We start from the raw sequence: 19334 nt of genomic DNA, 5'->3' as shown, positions 1-19334 counted from the left end.
AGGATGCCTTTCTCGTGACCCTCGTGTTACACGCATTCTGGCCACTACGGATTACTGGGTGTACACACTGCTTGACCCACGGTATAAGGAGAACCTTTCCACTCTCATACCCGAAGAGGAAAGGGGTTCAAGAGTGTTGCTATACCACAGGACCCTGGCGGACAAACTGATGGTGAAATTCCCATACGACAGCGCTAGTGGCCGAAGGCACAGTTCCGAGGGCCAGGTAGCAGGGGAGGCGCGGAGATCAGGCAGCATGTACAGCACAGGCAGGGCAACACTCTTTAAGGCCCTTGACAGCTTTATGGCTCCCCAGCAAGACTGTGTCACCGCTCCCCAGTCACGGCTGAGTCGGCGGGAGCACTGTAAAGGATGGTGAGGGAGTACGTAGCCGATCGCACGACCGTCCTCCGTGACGCCTCTGCCCCTTACAACTACTGGGTGTCGAAGCTGGACACGTGGCCTGAACTCGCGCTGTATGCCCTGGAGGTGCTTGCTTGTCCTGCGGCTAGCGTCTTGTCAGAGAGGGTGTTTAGTGCGGCTGGGGGAATCATCACAGATAAGCGTACCCACCTGTCAACCGACAGTGCCGACAGGCTAACACTCATCAAGATGAACAAAGCCTGGATTTCCCCAGACTTCTCTTCTCCACCAGCGGACAGCAGCGAAACCTAAGCAATACGTAGGCTGCACCCGCGGATGGAAGCATCGTTCTCTATCCCCATCAAAAACGGGGACCTTTTTGATTCATCAATCTGTGTATAATATTCCTCGTCCTCCTCCTGCTCCTCCTCCTGAAACCTCACATAATCACGCCGAACAGGCAATTTTTCTTAGGCCCACAAGGCTCAGTCATATAATTTTTCTAAACAATTTTTATACGTTTCAATGCTCATTAAAGCGTTGAAACTTTCACCTCAACCAATTTTTATTTTAACTGGGCTGCCTCCAGGCCTAGTTACCAATTAAGCCACATTAACCAAAGCGATTAATGGGTTTCACCTGCCCTCTCGGTTGGGCATGGGCAATTTTTCTCAGGTACATTAGTACTGTTGGTACACCAATTTTTGTGGGCCCTCGCCTACAGTGTAATCCAATTAATTTTTTGCCCACCTGCATTACAGCTGACGTAATATCAGCTGTGTTGGGCACTGCAATGGGATATATTTATGTACCGCCGGTGGGTTCCAGGGAGCCACCCATGCTGTGGGTCCACAGGGAGTTGTAAATGCATCTGTCCACTTCTAAAGAACCCCGGTCTGACTGGGGCATGCAGTGTGGGCCGAAGACCACCTGCATTAAACATGACATTCTTACCTCAGCTGTGATGGGCAATGCAATGGGATATATTAATGTACAGCCGGTGGGTTCCAGGGAGCCACCCATGCTGTGGGTGCACACGGAATTCCCATTGCGGAGTTGTACCTGCCTGTAACTATTTATAAAAAACCGCGGTCTGACTGGTGCATGCAGACACCTTGACAGAATGAATAGTGTGTGGCACATAGGTTCCCCATTGCTATGCCCACGTGTGCAGCTCCAGATGGAGGTGGCACAGGATTGCATTTCTCATTGCTTCTGTACAGCATTGTGGACTATCACCCCGCCCCTTTTAAAGAGGGTCGCTGCCTAGCCGTGCCAATCCTCTGCAGTGTGTGCCTGCTTTTCCTCTGGCAGACGCACTTATAAATAGACATGAGGGTGGCGTGGCATTAGGGCAGCTGAAGGCTGGGCAGGGACAGTTTGGTGTGCGCTGTGGACACTGGGTCGTGGGGGGGGGGGTTGGGCAGCATGTAACACAGGAGAAGTGGCAGCGGAGTGTCATGCAGGCAGTGATTGTGCTTTGTTGGAGGTAGTGTGGTGCTTAGCTAAGGTATGCATTGCTAATGAGAGCTTTTCAGATGTAAAAGTTGTTGGGGGGGGCACTCTTGCCGCTATTGTGGCTTAATAGTGGGACCTGTGAACTTGAGATGCAGCCCAACATGTAGCCCCTCGCCTGCCCTATCCGTTGCTGTGTCGTTCCCATCACTTTCTTGAATTGCCCAGATTTTCACAAATGAAAACCTTAGCGAGCATCGGCGAAATACAAAAATGCTCGGGTCGCCCATTGACTTCAATGGGGTTCGTTATTCGAAACGAACCCTCGAGCATCGCGAAAAGTTCGTCTCGAGTAACGAGCACCCGAGCATTTTGGTGCTCGCTCATCTCTATTAGTTACATTGAAATTTGTCAAAACCTTCTCTGACAAATCCAATATATCTTAGTTTATCAATAAGCATTTGTTTTTGTTAGTTCCTGAATCCTTACTTATCGCATTGTAACCATATTGCAAACGCATAGAAATCGCATCCCGGTGACATTTCTTCGGACATGCCATTTTCTATGCATTATTTATATATGTACCGTTGTTTACTCTACTTCATGCATTGTTTTTGTATTGGTTATCAGTTTTCAAAGAGCCCTAATACCAATATAGTAGATCTGTTTTTATGTTTAACCCTTCTGGTTGCCTTGTATTTAAAGTGAGTATCCAGAAACCCTCTCGTTTCAATACTGCTGAGCGATCCACTTTCTGTTTTCTCCTTCTAGTTATCCTTTCTATCCCAAACTATATCAAATCTTTGACGTTTCCACCATGGACTTCTATGAAATGTTTTGTTACTCCTGAATGGTTTTTGTTGCCCTTTTCTATATTCCTGATGTGTTCTGTCATGCGCGTTCGCAGTTTACGTATAGTACAACCCACAGGCATAAGCTTACATTCTGTACACATCACTATATAGATTATATTAAAGGAATTGCAGTTCATATACCCTTTTATCTGAAATTCTTTTTCTCCGGAGCTATCAGAGAAACTATTGCATTTGTGTGCCTGTTTACATGGGCTACATTTTGCGCTTCCACATTTCACGAATCCATTGTGTGTTAGCCAGTTTTAATTGATGCTTGCTGTTTTTGAAGAAAAAGAACTAGAAGATAGCGTATCACCTAAATTTCTACTCCTTTTAGCTACAACCTTTACACCCCTACTTAGGATGTCTCTAGTTATTCTGGTCACCGGTGCTTAGGAAAGATGTCACAGTGCTTGAGGGGATTCAAAGAAGGGCAACTAAACTAATGCATGGAATGAGGGGACTGGAATACCCAGAGAGGCACCAAAACTGGGATTATTTACTCTAGAAAAAAGACGGCTAAGGGGTGATCAAATAACCATGTATAAGTACATGAGGGGACAATACAAGGATCTCTCCCATGATCTGTTTACACCCAGGACTGCAACGGTAACAAGAGGGCATCCGCTACGATTAGAGGAAAGTAGGTTTCATCACCAACATAGAAGGGGATTCTTTACTGTAAGAGCAGTTAGACTGTGGAACTCTCTGCCAGAGGAAGTGGTGATGGCAAAATCCATAGAGGAGTTTAAAAGGGGACTTGATGTCTTTCTGGAGAGGAAGGACATTATAGGATATAAATCTTAGGTTAATTGTCAATCCGGGTATATAGGCAGGTTGAAACTATTAGGGGTTGATCCAGGGAACAGTCTGATTGCCATTAGGGAGTCGGGAAGGAATTTTTTCCCCAAAAGGGCTAATTGGCTTCTGCTCTTGGGGTTTTTTGCCTTCCTCTGGATCAACAACACAGGAGGCTAACAGGCTGGACTAGATGGACATTGTCTTCATTCAGCCTTACATACTATGTTACTATGTATTCTATCTTGGTACAGTACAGGTAGATATTTCAGAAATATTTTTTTGATATTATAAGACTCTCTACTGAACCTTGTGGAGAACACCAATTGATTGTCTTCACTCCTATTTTTGCTTTCTGAATCCTCTAAAAGCTGATTTCTATGTTTCTTTTCTATTTTACGGGATGCCTTCCTAAGGAGACTTTTTTTATACCCTCTTTCTTTTAACCTGTTAGTTATTTCAATTTCCGTTGTTTTATAATCTCTATTTAAAGAGCGAGATCTTTGGGCTCTAATCACTTCTCCCCTTGGGATTGCGTTGATCACATGCTCTGGATGTGCGCTTCGTGCATGCAGTATTGTGTTTCCTGCGGTTTCCTTTCTAAAGGGTTTAAATATAATTTTTCCATCTTCCCTAGATCCTATTAGGGTTAGATCCAAAAAGGAGGTCATATTTTCCTTCCATTCACTGGTAAATTTCAAATTGAACTATTTTTGTTAATATAGGCCCCAAACTCTTTTAAGGTCATGTTCATATCCTCCTGTGCCTTCCTTATCCAGATAATAATTATATCGTCGATGTAACGAGCATACCACACCATGCGGTCCCTAAATGGATTATCATAACAAAAAATGAATTTGGTCTCCCAGAAACTCATCGTTAAATTTGTTATAGTTGGTGAGAAACGGGAGCCCATTGGTGCTCCCGATATTTGTAAGTAATATTTGCTGTCAAACATAAAAAAAACTGTGAGTAAGTAGAAATTCAATAGATAATAAAATAAATTCCTTTAATTCTGTTGTATAAGCACTATGAAAATCTAAATGATATCTGACAGCCATCAGGGCCGCATGGTGTGGTATGCTCGAGTACAAGTCAATCACATCGCATGTAATCGAGCATGAATTAGGATCCCATTCAAATTCTTCTAATTGTTGTATGACCATTTTACTATCACGTAAAAATCCCGGCACCCTCCTGACCAGAGCCTGCAGGGATCGGTCCACCCACGAGCTAAGATGCTCACAGGGTGAGCCGATCCCTGCTACTATTGGCCGAAAAGGAGGGAGAAAATTTGCTTATGAACCTTTGGTAGTCCATAGATAACGGCCATAGCAGGATTTTCCGGGACCAAAAAATTAGTTTCCCTATCCTCCAATACGCCCATATTGAGACCTCTTGATACAAGATTTTTCAGTTCTTTTAGACATTCTTCTGTTGGATCCACTTCCATTCTCTTATAAACTCTTTCATTGGCTAAGATTTTATTCATTTGCACGGCGTAGAAAGCAGAGTCCATTATTATGGTTAGAGATGAGCGAGCGTACTCAGCCACGCCCCTTTTTCGCCCGAGCGCCGCGATTTTCGAGTACTTCCGTACTCGGACGAAAAGATTCGGGGGGGGCGCCGTGGGTGAGTGGGGGGTTGCAGCGGGAAGTGGGGAGAAGAGGGAGAGAGGGCTCCCCCCGGCGCCCCCCGAATCTTTTCACCCGAGTACGGAAGTACTCAAAAATCGCGGTGCTCAATCGAGTAATTACTCGAAACGAATACATTCGCTCATCTCTAATTATGATGTTCCCTCCTTTATCTGATTTTTTTATTATTATGTTCTCATTATCAGTTAGTGCTTTTAACTCCCTTCTTTCTTTAGATGTTAGATTATCTTCTTTATTTTTGATTTTATCTTCTTTTCTTTTTAAATTTAGAAGCTCCTGTTCCAGCACAAACTGAAAGTCGCTCATGTGATCCGATCTAGATTCAATGGGGTAGAATTCTGGGTTTGAGATCTTGAGATTCACTTTGTTCCTTTTCCGTTGTTCTTCTTCTTCTATATGTTCAGTTTCTTTTTCAAGATCTATCAGATCAATTAAAGCCATAATTTCTTTCATATTTTTTCCCACAAATTCATTTTTCACATCCAGTTCCAAGTTTGATTGCTTCTCGTCGTAATATCCTAATTCTTTTTTTTATATGGAGATGTCTCTTTACAGTGAGGGATCTTATAAAGCGATCGATGTCTAATATCGTTTCAAATACATTAAAGTTGTTCCTTGGTGCGAAGCTCAGTCCCTTTTCCAGGATTTTTAATTGGCTGCCTGTAATTATCAATGGGGATCGCACTATAACATTTCCCAGTGGCTTTTCCTCCTGTCTGGATACCTCCGGACTTGTGGATAGCCTACTTCGTTTTTTTGCTGTTGGTAGTTATTCCTGCGGTTGGGTTGCGTTATTGACTCGGGGCTGGACGCTGTACAGCTAGAGGAATCCTTCTCAGTTGCATAGTTTTCAGTATCCGTGGTAGAGAAGGTCACTTTACTGTGCTTCCTATAGCGTGATTTATTTTTCAATATAGATCGCAATCCCCTTGGGATCATGCACATATCTATATACCTTTTTAGACTGTGCATGTCCCACCACACTTTCAGTTCCCTTTTTTTATTTTTCTCTAACTTAGAGAAAAATATAAAAAAGGGAACTGAAAGTGTGGTGGGACATGCACAGTCTAAACAGTTATATACCGTATATACCGGCGTATAAGACGACTTTTGAACCCCGAAAAATCTGCTCTGAAGTCGGGGGTCGTCTTATACGCCGGTAATACAAAAAAAAGAAAGTGTCCAAAAAAAAAAAAATCATTACTCACCTCCCCCAGCGTTCTGCGGCGCTGCTGCAGGCTGTCGCTCCCTCCTGGTCCCCGGCAGAGCATTGCTTTCTGGACGCAGGGCTTGAAATCCTCGCCTCCAGAAAGCTATTACTGTGATTGGCTAACACACGCTGTCAGCCAATCACAGCCATTCAATGACATCATTGAATGACTGTGATTGGCTGAAGGCATGTGTGTTTTAGCCAATCACAGCCATTCAATGATGTCATTGAATGGCTGTGATGGGCTGACGGCCCTGTGTCCAGAAAGCAATGCTCTGCCGGGGACCAGGAGGGAGCGACAGCCTGCAGCAGCGCCGCAGAACGCCAGGGGAGGTGAGTAATGATTTTTTTTTTTGCTCCACTGTATTCCCGGCGTATAAGGTGACAGTTGGGGGGTCGTCTTATACGCCCCGTCGCCTTACACGCCGGAATATACGGTAGATATGTGCATGATCCCAAGAGGATTGCGATTGAAAAAAATGCCCACATTTCAATATTCAGAAGCATTTAAAGAGGAATGGGAGAAGATTTTGTCAGATTGCTCTTTGAAATTAATGAAATTGATAGTGCATACGGAGGAAATAAAGATAAGGGAAATTAAAAGGGACATAAAAGAAATAGAGGACAACTTGAATGCATTAATTAGTGATGAAGAATTTGAAAAAATAAATTAAAAAATGAAAGAGAATTTAAACAAAATGGAAGAAGCAATTTTAAATGTGAAAAAAAATAAATTGGAGCGGGATGAAAAGGATTACCGAGCAAAGGAAGTCTATAATTGGAAAAGAAAGTATAGAAATACCAGATCTATATTGAAAAATAAATCACGCTATAGGAAGCGCAGTAAAGTGACCTTCTCTACCACGGATACTGCGATTATAAGGTGGGTATAGTGCGATAAGCAGAAAACCAGTAAAAAATGAATTGGAGAGATTGTTTCTAAAAATACTGATAAATATCATATGTAACCTACATGCGATTTACATACGATCATAATTAGAGATGAGCGAGTATACTCGAGCGAGCATTGCCCTTAGCGAGTACCTGCCCGCTCGAGATGAAAGGTTCGGGTGCCGGCGCGGGGGAGCGGTGAGTAGCGGCTGTCAGCAGGAGGGAGCGGGGGTGGTGGAGAGAGGGAGGGAGAGATCTCCCCTCCGTTCCGCTCTCCCCCGCAGCTCCCTGCCCGCCGCCGGCACCCGAACGTTTCATCTCGAGCGGGCAGGTACTCGCTAAAGGCAATGCTCGCTCGAGTATACTCGCTCATCTCTAATCATAATGTTTGTTGTTAAGATTAAGATATAGAGATTGTCCCAAAGAAGATTCGGATAAATTCCATCATATCTAACCGTTATGGGATTTACATGCGACTATAATGCGGTTATGGTGCGATAAGCATGATATTGGCAGAGAACAAATACTTATGGATGAACTAAGACATGGAGATTGTCGTGGAGAAGATTCCGGGAATTTTCATTAGATCTAATTTTCATGCGATTTTTATGCGATTGTATCGCGATAAGTAGGAAACTGGTAAAAAACAAATGTCTACTGATAAACTGAGACATAGAGATTGTTCCAGAGAAAAGTCTAAGGATTCCTATTACACTCAACCTTCATGCGTTTTTTCTGCGATTATATTGCGATAAGCAAAAATCCAAAAAAACAAAAGATTTACGGATTTTTTGGATAACAGTTGATTGTAAGGAAACTCTATCAAACAATGTGAGTGTGATAGTCACACTGATGTATGATTAATAGAGATGAGCGAGCGTACTCGTCCGAGCTTGATGCTCGTTCGAGCATTAGGGTACTCGAGATGCTCGTTACTCGAGACGAGCACCACGCGGTGTTCGAGTCACTTCCATTTTCTTCCCAGAAAAGTTTGCGCCGTTTTCTGGCCAATAGAAACACAGGGAAGGCATTACAACTTCCTCCTGTGAAGTTCCAGCCCTATCCCACCCCCCTGCAGTGAGTGGCTGGAGAGATCAGGTGACACTGGAGTATTTAAATCTGCCCCGCCCGCGGCTCGCCACACATGCACACTGAGAGACATTAGGGAAACTGCTGTCCTGCTGTAGCTGCTATAGGGAGAGTGTTAGGCTGTTATCTTCGTCTTCAAGAACCCCAACGGTCGTTCTTAGGGCCACATCTGACCGTGTGTAGTACTGTTGAGGCTGCTTTTAGCAGTTTTGCACGTTTTTTTTTTTTGTATATCGGCCGTGCAGAGCATTGTGTCCTCAGTCTGCAGTCATTTTACTGAGTATAGGGGCATTACTGGTGAGGCAGGGACAGTGGTACAGGGAAAGAGATATACTGGCTATATAGGCAGTGGGCTTTTTCAAAAAAATTGGAAAAAAAAAATCTTTGGGCTGCCTGTGACCGTGTTCAGTTTACTGCGTGTCTGCTGGGGGTAGTAGTCACTCATTAATACCCTAGACTGCTACTACTACTGAAATGGAACTAATACTGTGCTCCCCCTATACTGCTGCTTTGGAATTGTTACTGGGGCCTGTCTTGACTGCTACTACTACTGAAATGGAACTAATACTGTGCTCCCCCTATAATGCTGCTAGTGATATGTTACTGGGGCCTGTCTTGACTGCTACTATTACTGAAATGGGCGGTTGGGCAGCATGTAACCCAGGAGAAGTGGCAGCGGAGTGTCATGCAGGCAGTGATTGTGCTTGGTTGGAGGTAGTGTGGTGCTTAGCTAAGGTATGCCTTGCTAATGAGGGTTTTTCAGAAGTAAAAATTGTTGGGGGTGGGGGGCACCCTTGCCACTATTGTGGCTTAATAGTGGGACCTGGGAACTTGAGATGCAGCCCAACATGTAGCCCCTCGCCTGCCCTATCCGTTTCTGTGTCGTTCCCATCACTTTCTTGAATTTCCCAGATTTTCACAAATGAAAACCTTAGCGGAGCATAGGTCCCATACAAAAATGCTCGGGTCGCCCATTGACTTCAATGGGGTTCGTTACTCGAAATGAACCCTCGAGCATCGCGGGAAGTTCGACTCGAGTAACGAGCACCCGAGCATTTTGGTGCTCGCTCATCTCTAGATAGGACCTATGTAAAATTTTTAGCGAGGAATCGGCAAGAGCTACTTGGTGACTACCTTTTGAGATACAGGTGCAGCAATGCTGCCAATGAGGTAAAGATAGAGAGATGCCGAGGTCTGTTTCCCAACGGTGCATAAAAGGGAGTTTGGCACCTGGTAAGGGCTTGTTCATGCTAGTATATAGTGAGGATATCATGCCTGATCGGAGTGGGGACCAAATGCAGGATCTCTCGAAGGCTGTAGGAGTGACGGTGGGGTTGGTGGTGCCTAGCAAAGAGTGAAGGAAACTGTAGATTTGCCTAATTTCAAACCATAAATGATCTGGGACTGAGTATTTGTCGGTCAACTGTTGCAAGGTAAGAAGTTTGCCATGTGGCATAAAATGGTAAAGAAGCGTAATGCGCCTATTTCGCCACCACTGATAACCTTCATCTTGTAAAATCAGGGGGAAAGCCTGGTTAGGGATAACAGGTAGCAACGGAGAAATAGATATCATGGCGTATTTAAATCTGTGTTTCCTCCAGATCAAAAACTGATGGTAGGTTAGTGGGGATAAGTGATGGGTATTTGTGGGTTTCAAATTTCTATCTCAGAAAAATGCCCCAAGGTCCATCGGGGCCAAAAGAGAGGCCTCCAGATCGACCAACAGCGGTCTCCTTGTGCCTGCGAATATAAGGGGAATTTGCGACAGTTGGGTTGCTAAATAATATTTTTTCAGGTTAGGGACTGACAGGCCCCCGACTGTTTTATGGTGGTGCATCACTTTTTGTTTAATTCTGGGTCTTTTAATTCCCCATATAAATTGGAAAATAGTTTTCTACATTTCTTGCATGTCTTTCATAGGAATATCTATAGGGAGACATCGGAATAGATATAGTAGGCCGGGCAGGATTGTCATTTTAACCGAGTTGATACGGCCTATCCACGAGAGGGTGGGCTGATTCCATTTTTTCAATTCTGCCTTTAAAGAAGCAAATAAAGGGGTGGTAGTTCCGTTTATATAGTGCGTCTAGACTGGGGGTGAATTTAATACCCAGGTAAGTAAAGTATTGAGGGCGGGCCCTGAAGCCAAAGTTTACCTCTATAAGTTTCTGCGAGTGTGGGGGGATGTTATGGAATAGGGCTTCCGTTTTGTCCATATTTACTACTAGTCCTGAGACTTCTGCAAAAGAATCCAGGGTTGTTATTAGATTTAGTAGAGAAGTGAGGTGTCTAGATAGCATGAGGAGAATGTCGTCCGCAAAAAGACTAGCTTTATGTTCTTGGTCCCCTACTGTAATACCTGAGATATTCGGGTTTTTTCTAATGGTCTGGGCAAGAGGCTCCATCGCTTGTGCGACATCCTTGTCGTGTTCCTCTTTGAACAGATATTTTGTTAACTATGGAGGAGGGGAGTTTTAGTTCTGCCGAGGGAGTTGAATAAAGGCAATGTAGCGATGTGACGAAGCTCCCTTTGGTTCCTGCTTTCTCTAAAACTGCGAAAAGGTAGTCCCATAAGAGGCTGTCTAAGGCCTTTTCAATATCCAGGGCCACTGTCAGTAGCGGAGTTCTGCGAGTTTTTGAGACGTGTATAAGATTGGGGACTTCTCTAATGTTTTCTGGGGCCTGTCGGGAGGGGATAAAGCCAACCTGATCTTTATGAATCTGAAATGGTTACAAGCAGCACTAACTCAATTATGCCCATAAAGCAGGACCACAAAAAAGACTCCAAAAAGCTCATCAGAAGAAGTAGGCAGCAGCATATGATGCAAGTGAACCAGCAGACTTTTATTCCTCTATTGTAGAGGCAGATGCAACGTTTCGATCTATGTTAGATCTTTCTCAAGCATAACTGACCTATAGCACACCACATATACATATGTGTATATATATATATATATATATATATATACACATACATACATAACACATTACAATAAAATACAAAACAGCTGATGTATCCAAATTGTCTTACCTGCACATGTAACACCTGTCAATGGCTTCTGATACCAGCAGCGTCCATTTGAATGCATTGCGCATGCGCGGGATCAGTAGTGACCGCGAGATTACAACACCGTCACTGGAGTGAGGGCGGAAACACTGTCCCCAAAGTAAGGGCAAATGACAGCGCATGCGTGGAGGCATATACTCCCACGAGAACCAGGCAAGTCGGCAAGTAATCACCCGACGAGCTACTACAAACAGCGCATGCGCTAAAGGCATGGAGCACCGCGGGAGCCCACAACAACAATGCCAAAATCAATTTTCAAGCATCATAATAGATGATCAACTTGGGGGATGATACAGCCATAAAGCTAATTTGCATACAATGCAGCATAGTGCTATAATAATTATAGAAATGAATATCACAATCCAAATGTTTTATAGCATAGCAGCATATATATGTTAAATAGGAGGGAACGGTTGTGCCGGTTGTGACTCGCTGTTTTCTAATAGTGCTCGTTTTCTGAATAGAATTTTGAGAGGATATGCTGAGGGCTCTCAGTCTTATCTTAGGGACACCGGTGATTTTTTGAGGAAGCTGAATTTATGTACGATTTCTGAATCTACTCTCTTGGTCACATTAGACGTTGTTAGCTTATATACACATCGATTACCCATACACGTGGGTTATCGGCAGTGAGGCGGTACCTCCAAAATTCCTCAATTTCTGAAGGTGGTCAGCGGTTTGCCCTATCGCTGCTTGAGTACGTCCTTGCGAACAACTATTTTGTGTTCGCGGGGGTGTACTACAGGCAGCGACAGGGTACCGCCATGGAATCGAATATAGCGCCCACCTACGCCATATTCTAGGACTAGGACAGGTGATGGTGCGGCTATTCTGGAGGATCCTCTGGGCCAATACAGTTGCAGACGTGGGTTCAGTATCCTGCAAAATGATGATTTCACCACCTATTGGATTCTATGCAATGATGAAGTTCCAAATAGGAAGATCAACATGATATTAGAGGTTTGTCCCCAAACAAGTAGCAATTTAGTGTATGATATGGGGGTTTATGTAGATGTAAAAAAAAAAAAAAAAAGATTGAGGTTACTTGAGCATGTGAGGAAGAGGGGGTTACACCAACAGTGGATAGGGAGAGTAAGAAATCACAACATTTTGTTATGCATAATTCTTTTTTATTTTGCTTTATGGCAATGTTTTTTTTCATTGGCATACAGTGGCAGTTGTTATACAATCAGAGAGTCCTAATAGATTTGCACAGGTCCTACTTAAAAATTCTGGCTGTCACAGTTTTGTGGCCATGAGTGGTCAAGTTATACACAGAAAGCATCCATAAGGCTCTTTCCTACGAGCGTAAATCAGCCGTCCGTTTTTAAGGCCGGCTTACATATGCTGTAATCTGATGCATTGGATTCCAATGTATCAGATCACATGACCGTATTCCTGAGACATAAAAGCGCCCGGCCGGCCAATATAGCACCGAGCGTTTTTATGTCGGGCCCAAAAGATAGTCCTGGAACTATCTTTTGGGCCGGAATACGTCGTCTGCTGCATGAGCTCCTATGGGAGCCCATGACAGCGGCTGGAGGTGGAAGGGAGTTTAGCAGCCTCCCGCCGTGCAGGCTCACCTCTGCTCTCCTCTTCGCTGGCTCTTTGCAATGGGAGGAGGCAGGACATGGGCGGAGATAAGCGCCAGTCTGTCCCGTCTCCTCTCATTCCTGGCTGTGGACAAGGGGCAGGGTGTGGGTGGAGCTAAGCTCCTGCCCTCTCCCCGCCCCTTGTCCAGAGCCATCAATGGGAGGACGTGGGACAGGACGGAATTAGCTCCACCCCCGCCCCTCCCATTGCAAAGAACAAGCAGGGAGGAGAGCAGAGGTGAGCTTGCAATGGGGAGGGAGGGGAAAGAGGCGATGGCATGGTAGTCTTGGCGTATATGCGTCGGGACCCATGCAGTCTGAACAGACGCACAAACTTTGATTTTGTGCGCCTGTTCACCAGCTTTATCTCTCCCAACGTAGCGTATATCGGCTGGCCATGAAAACAGCGACCAATATACGGTCGTGGGAAAGAAGCCTTAGAGTGGTTTTATGCGGGTGAGAAAAATCACGATTTTCACCTGATGCAAGAGTCAGTAAAAAAAGCAGATTATGAAACCAATGACTTAGAATGGGTTCCTTCCCATTTGCGATTTTTCACTGATGCGATGTTAAGACAGCAAAAATCACTGCATGCTCTATCTTTCCGTGATTTGTGATCTCCCATGTTTCCTTATGAAACCACCTTTTTATCGCATCACAATGCAACAAACTTGCGTTGTGATGCAACTTTAACATTAGAAAATACTACTGGCTTTCAGTTAAAAAAACAATTGATTTTCTCACGCGATTTTAATGCAGGCGGCTGCAATGCAAGGTTATTCTATAAAAAAAAAAAAATTGCATCGCTCACATTTAAAAATCATGGGAACCAAGCCTCGATTTTCTTGCGGCAAAATTGCGATCGCCCTTGTAAAACTAACCTTAGGCAGTCGGTCCTACAATAACAGTCCACACCTGTTACATTGTTTTCTCTATTTGTCTTCTCTAACATTTTCAACATTGTGAACATGAGCATGGCTTTTCCTCTGTGTGAAATCTTGAATGTTACACAAGAACCAATTTTTGGTAAAACGATTTCTACATTGTGAACATGAGTACGGCTTCTCCTCTGTGTGCCTTTTTTTATGTTCTACAAGATTTGATTTCTATGTAAACACACTTCCCACAGTTGAGAAAAGGAAAATATTTTTTCTTGTGCGAGTTCGCTGATGTTTTACAAAATTTGATTTCCAACTGTAACATTTCCCATATTCAGGACATGAAAATTGCTTTTCCCCTGTGTGAGTTCTCTGATGGTTACGAAGAGTCCATTTCTGCTTAGAACATTTCCCACAGACTGAACTTTAAATGGCTTCCCCTCTGTGTGAGTTCTCAGATGCTTAGCAAGATCAGATTTTTGTCTGAAACATTTCCCACATACTGAACATTAAAAAGGCTTCTCTGCGTGAGTTCTCTGATGCACAACAAGATCTAGTTTGTAGCTATAACATTTCCCACATTCTGAACATGAAAATGGCTTCTCACCTGTGTGACTTCTAAGATGTCGCACAAGACTTGGTTTCCAACTAAAACACTTCCCACATTCAGGGCATGAAAATGGCTTCTCTCCTGTGTGAGTTCTCTGATGTTTAAGAAGAATTGAGTCCTGGCTAAAACATTTTCCACATTCTGAACATGAAAATGGCTTCTCCCCTGTGTGAGTTCTCTGATGCTTAAGAAGAATCGATTTCTGGTTAAAACATTTCCCACATTCTGCACATAAAAAAGGCCTCTCCCCTGTGTGACTTTTTAGATGACCCAGAAAACCTGATTTCCAAGTAAAACATTTCCCACATTCAGGACATGAAAACGGCTTTTCCCCTGTGTGAGTTCTCTGATGTTTAAGGAGAATCGATTTCTGGTTAAAACATTTCCCACATTCTGAGCATGAAAAAGGCTTCTCCCCTGTGTGAGTTTTTAGATGTCCCACAAGTTTTGATTTCTGTCTAAAACATTTCCCACATTCTGAACAAGAAAAAGGCTTCTCCCCTGTGTGAGTTTTCAGATGTCCCACAAGTTTTGATTTCCGGTTAAAACATTCCTCACATTCAGGACATGAAAATGGCTTCTCCCCTGTGTGAATTCTTAGGTGTTCCACAAGACGTGATTTCTGTCTAAAACCTTTCTCACATTCTGAACATGAAAATGGCTTCTCTCCTGTGTGAATTTTTAGATGTTCCACAAGACGTGATTTATGTCTAAAACTTGTCCCACATTCTGAACATGAAAATGGCCTTTCATTGCTAGGATTTCTGTTCTGAAAAGAAAGTTGAGATTTCTTTTTAACAACCTGCCCGCATTGAAATATTTCCACTTGTCCTTGTTTGTTAATCAGTGATTGGTTAGATAAAGGTTGATTGTGACCAGAAGCATCAGAGAATAGATTGCTTGTCTGAAACACTGAGGGAACATTAGAAGTTATTGAATTTATGTGTGTGGTGTAATCTTCTTGCTGACATAGAGATACATTGAGATGTCCATGGGAGCCTCTTATCCAATCTGCACCTGGAAAAGAAAGCAAAAATGTCTTATTTTCCAAAGCTAAACAATTGAGTTTTTATTAAGCAATGAAACTTTATTAAGACAATAGCAAGCAAGCAAGAAAATATAAAAGGAAAGTTGGTGTAGTACACAGGGTCACGGGGAGATGGTGGGGTAAAATCTTATAAGGTCACGGATGGCTCTACCATCTTCTTCAAGACCCAAGGTATAGTCGGCCCAGCTGAATGCAGGATCTGGTATAAGTAACCGTCTTGAATAGCTTTATTACCCGTTTTAATTGTAACCTCTTAGTGATGAAGCCTGTTTGTGCCTTAATGACGGAAAATTTTGGAAATCTAACATGTGTCACTTTAACATAGAATAACTCCGTAAAGGTTTTGCATATCCAAATGATTTTGACATTGTTTTCTTCACCACACATTGTACTTCAAGTCCTAATGGAGAAGGGGAACTAACCAAATCACTGAGCTGGCTAAATCTTCCTTGTATTTAGGGCCTGATTACTAGGGGGCTAAAATATTCCCCCCAGTTTTGGGAAATAGACAGATGCTGTACAGTTAGCTATTTCTCATTCATGGTAAGAACCAGGTCCTTATGTAGAAAAGGAGTTAATCACAACATATTTAAGGGGGGGGCTGAAGTATATTTTTTCAGTTTCCCATGCATTAACCCCTTAGTGACATGGCTCGTTTTGGCCCCAATGACGCAACGATTTTTGTAGGATTTTCATATCTACTTTTGAAAAGCCATAACTTTATTTTTGCGTTGACACAGCCATCTGAGGGCTTGTTTTTTGCGAGGCAGACTGTAGTTATTATTGGTGCAATTTTGAATAATATATTGTAAAACTTATATACATTTTTTTTGGAGGGCAGGGAGAAGAAACATCAATTCTGCTATTTTTTTACAGCGTTAAATCATACAGCATAAAGGGTTTAAAATAACAAATCAGCATCTACTCCCCTCTCCCCGCGGTGTCCCACATCGCTGATCCGGGGCTCCCCACTGATCTCATGTTTAAAGACATCACAGGTGCTGCAGCCACTGACAGCTCAGCACTCGATCGCTGAGCTCTGTTATTGGCTGCAGTGGCTGTGATGTAAACTGACTGTAAACCAAACCGGAAAGTAGCCTGTAAATAAACAGAACAGCATAGGTTCGAGCACCAGACATTTATGTGGAGATGTCCAAAATTGGAATACTGCATTAACAATAAGTAATGGTCACAGTTCATCTGCATAGATCCCAGAGCTTACCCAAAATCCTCTTCCATAGAGGTAAATGAACCAACTACAGTTATGGCCATGTGGCTGCTGTAATGCATCTCTCTCAATGGCTTTTACCAGAATAGAGCAGCATCTCAGTTATGATGGCCGCCCCCATAATCATGTACAGAAAATACTTCATAAAGGAAAAAAGGATGTCAGTATGTGGTATGAAAATCTGACTCTTTTCAGAGTTTCATGCTCTTCCATAGACTTGAAGAGCGGACAGGAGTCTGAAAAAGAGTCAGAATTTTGTGTTGTTCTTCAAGGGGAACACGGCTGGAGTGGATGGGTATAAGAAACATACATCACCCGGCTTCCCGTCACATCCCCTAACAGCACCATAACTTAGTCTACAGTGTTGTGTTCCTTTTAATGAGTTCTACCTGCAATATCATGGCAGGCCACTGCATAATGTAAAAGTTTTTTTTCTTGTTTCTTTTGACTTACAGATCTGTCATCAGCAATGAATGACTTCTTTGTATACAACGTTTTTTGTAAAGATTTTGCCAGAATCAGAAAATCATTTGTCTTGCTCTGCTCCATGGACAATTGAAACCCTTAGGTTATCAAATTGTCCATTTTGGAGGAGAAGGTGGGGGCACATATATATTTTAAGAAGCGAGTCATCAGCACATTGCCTTTCTATGTAAGGCCTTAGTCACACGGGCGTTTTTTCACGCGATTTGCGGATCGCATGACGCAGGCGCATCCGCAAATCGTGTGACCGGTGCGCGCAAGTCGCCCGAAAATCTGCTCCTAGCCACGTTTCATTAGAAACGGGCCGGAGCTGTCCAGCGCATTGCATTCAATGGAGACGGCAATACAGCCGCTCCATTTAAAGCAATGCGCTGCGGGCGAGCCCGGGATGAATTGTCGGGAAGGGCTTAAATATATAAGCCCTTCCCTGCAAATCATCCTAAAATGTGTAAAAATAAAAAATATATATATACTCACCTTCTCCCGGCAGCCGGAGCTCCGCGCGGCCGTCCTGCAGTGGGTGTGAAGGGGGTGTGAGTCAGACCTGCCCCCTGATTGGCTCAGCGCTGAGCCAATCAGAGGCATGTCTCACTCACACTCATTCATGAATTCATGAATGGATGTGAGTCAGACCTGCCCCTGATTGGCTCAGCGCTGAGAGGCAGTCACTCACCCATTCATGAATTAATGAATGGGTGTGTGAGTGAAACCTGCCTCTGATTGGTCAGGGCTGTGACCAATCAGAGGCAGATCATTCAGCTGGCGGGGATTTTAAAGCCCCGCCGGCTGAATAGTGCCGAGAAGCAGTTCAGGAGAACTGACAGCGGCCGCGGCTGGACTCCGGCTGCAGCGGAAAGGTGAGTATACAATTTTTTTTTTATTTTAACACATTTTAGGATGAATTACAGGGAAGGGCTTATATATTTAAGCCCTTCCCGACAATTCACCCCGCGCACGCCGGCAGCCCATTGCTTTTAATGGAGCGGCTGTATTGCCGGCTCCATTGAATTCAATGGGCAAACATCGTTCTTCTCTGTCACAGCTGTTACAGCTGTGGCAGAGAAGAATGATTTGTCTTCTATATGTTCTCAATGGGGTCGGCGCTGCTGCCGCCGGCCCCATTGAGCGCATATAGAGAAGAGAACAGGAATCGCAGATCGCAGATAGGTGCGATCTGCGATTTCTGTTCTATAATTTATCGGACGAGCGCATAAAAAGCGCTCATGTGTCCGATACCATTGCAAAGCAATGGTTTTATAAAATCACCGGACGCATGCGCATGCGCAAATCGCGGCAAAAAACGCCCGTCTGACTAAGGCCTAAGGATAATGAAACTCTCTTACCATTCACTGACACTGATATGGGATTATCGAGGCCACTCATCGCTCCACCAGAACTTTCCTGCAAAGTAAAGAGATGACAAAGAAGTAAAAGGCCCCACATTATCTTATATCCAGACAGAGGTGGAAAACCCCTCGATGACAGGAACCAATCTGCCCTAATAGGAGAAGGATCTGCTCAAGTGGGGATCAAACTGGATCAACATTCAACCAAGGATCAAATATTACAAACCATTGGCAGTACTGTCTAGTTGTATCCGATAAAGTGGAGAGCCACAAATGGGCGGTGCCGCCTACCATGGCACCAATATAAATACATAATTAGGCCTCGGTCAGACGGGCGTTTTTTGCCGCGATTTGCGGATCGCATGTCGGATACGCATCCGCAAATCGCGTTACCGGGCCCGACGATTCGCCGAAAAATCTGCAGCTAGCAGCGTTTTCTGCGAATCGGGCAGACACGAGAAATCGCAGATCGCGCCTATCTGAGATTCCTTGTGTTCTCTATATGCGCTCAATGGGGCTGGCGGAAGCAGCGCCGACCCCATTGAGAACATATACTATGCAAATCATTCTCCTCTGCCACAGCTGTAACAGCTGTGGCAGAGAAGAATGATGTTTGCCCATTGAATTCAATGGAGCCGGCAATACAGCCGGCTCCATTGAAAGCAATGGGCTGCCGGCGAGCGCAGGATGAATTTTAGGGAAGGGCTTAAAAATATAAGCCCTTCCCTGAAAATCATCCAAAAATGTGTAAAAATAAAAAAATAAAA

The 19334-nt window shown here is 43.9% G+C and overlaps 2 pseudogenes; both read right to left on the bottom strand.

Moving 5' to 3' along the window:
• Positions 1-19334, bottom strand: part of LOC136620112 (zinc finger protein 850-like) — a 182808-nt pseudogene that overhangs the window by 126777 nt on the left and 36697 nt on the right.
• On the bottom strand, positions 12428-18826 carry LOC136620557 (oocyte zinc finger protein XlCOF6-like; annotated as a pseudogene).

Source organism: Eleutherodactylus coqui, chromosome 3, assembly GCF_035609145.1.
Source record: "Eleutherodactylus coqui strain aEleCoq1 chromosome 3, aEleCoq1.hap1, whole genome shotgun sequence".
In the NCBI taxonomy this organism is placed as follows: Eukaryota; Metazoa; Chordata; class Amphibia; order Anura; family Eleutherodactylidae; genus Eleutherodactylus; species Eleutherodactylus coqui.
The sequence above is the reverse complement of the archived record's forward strand: the minus strand, read 5'-3'. Positions and strand labels throughout refer to the sequence as shown.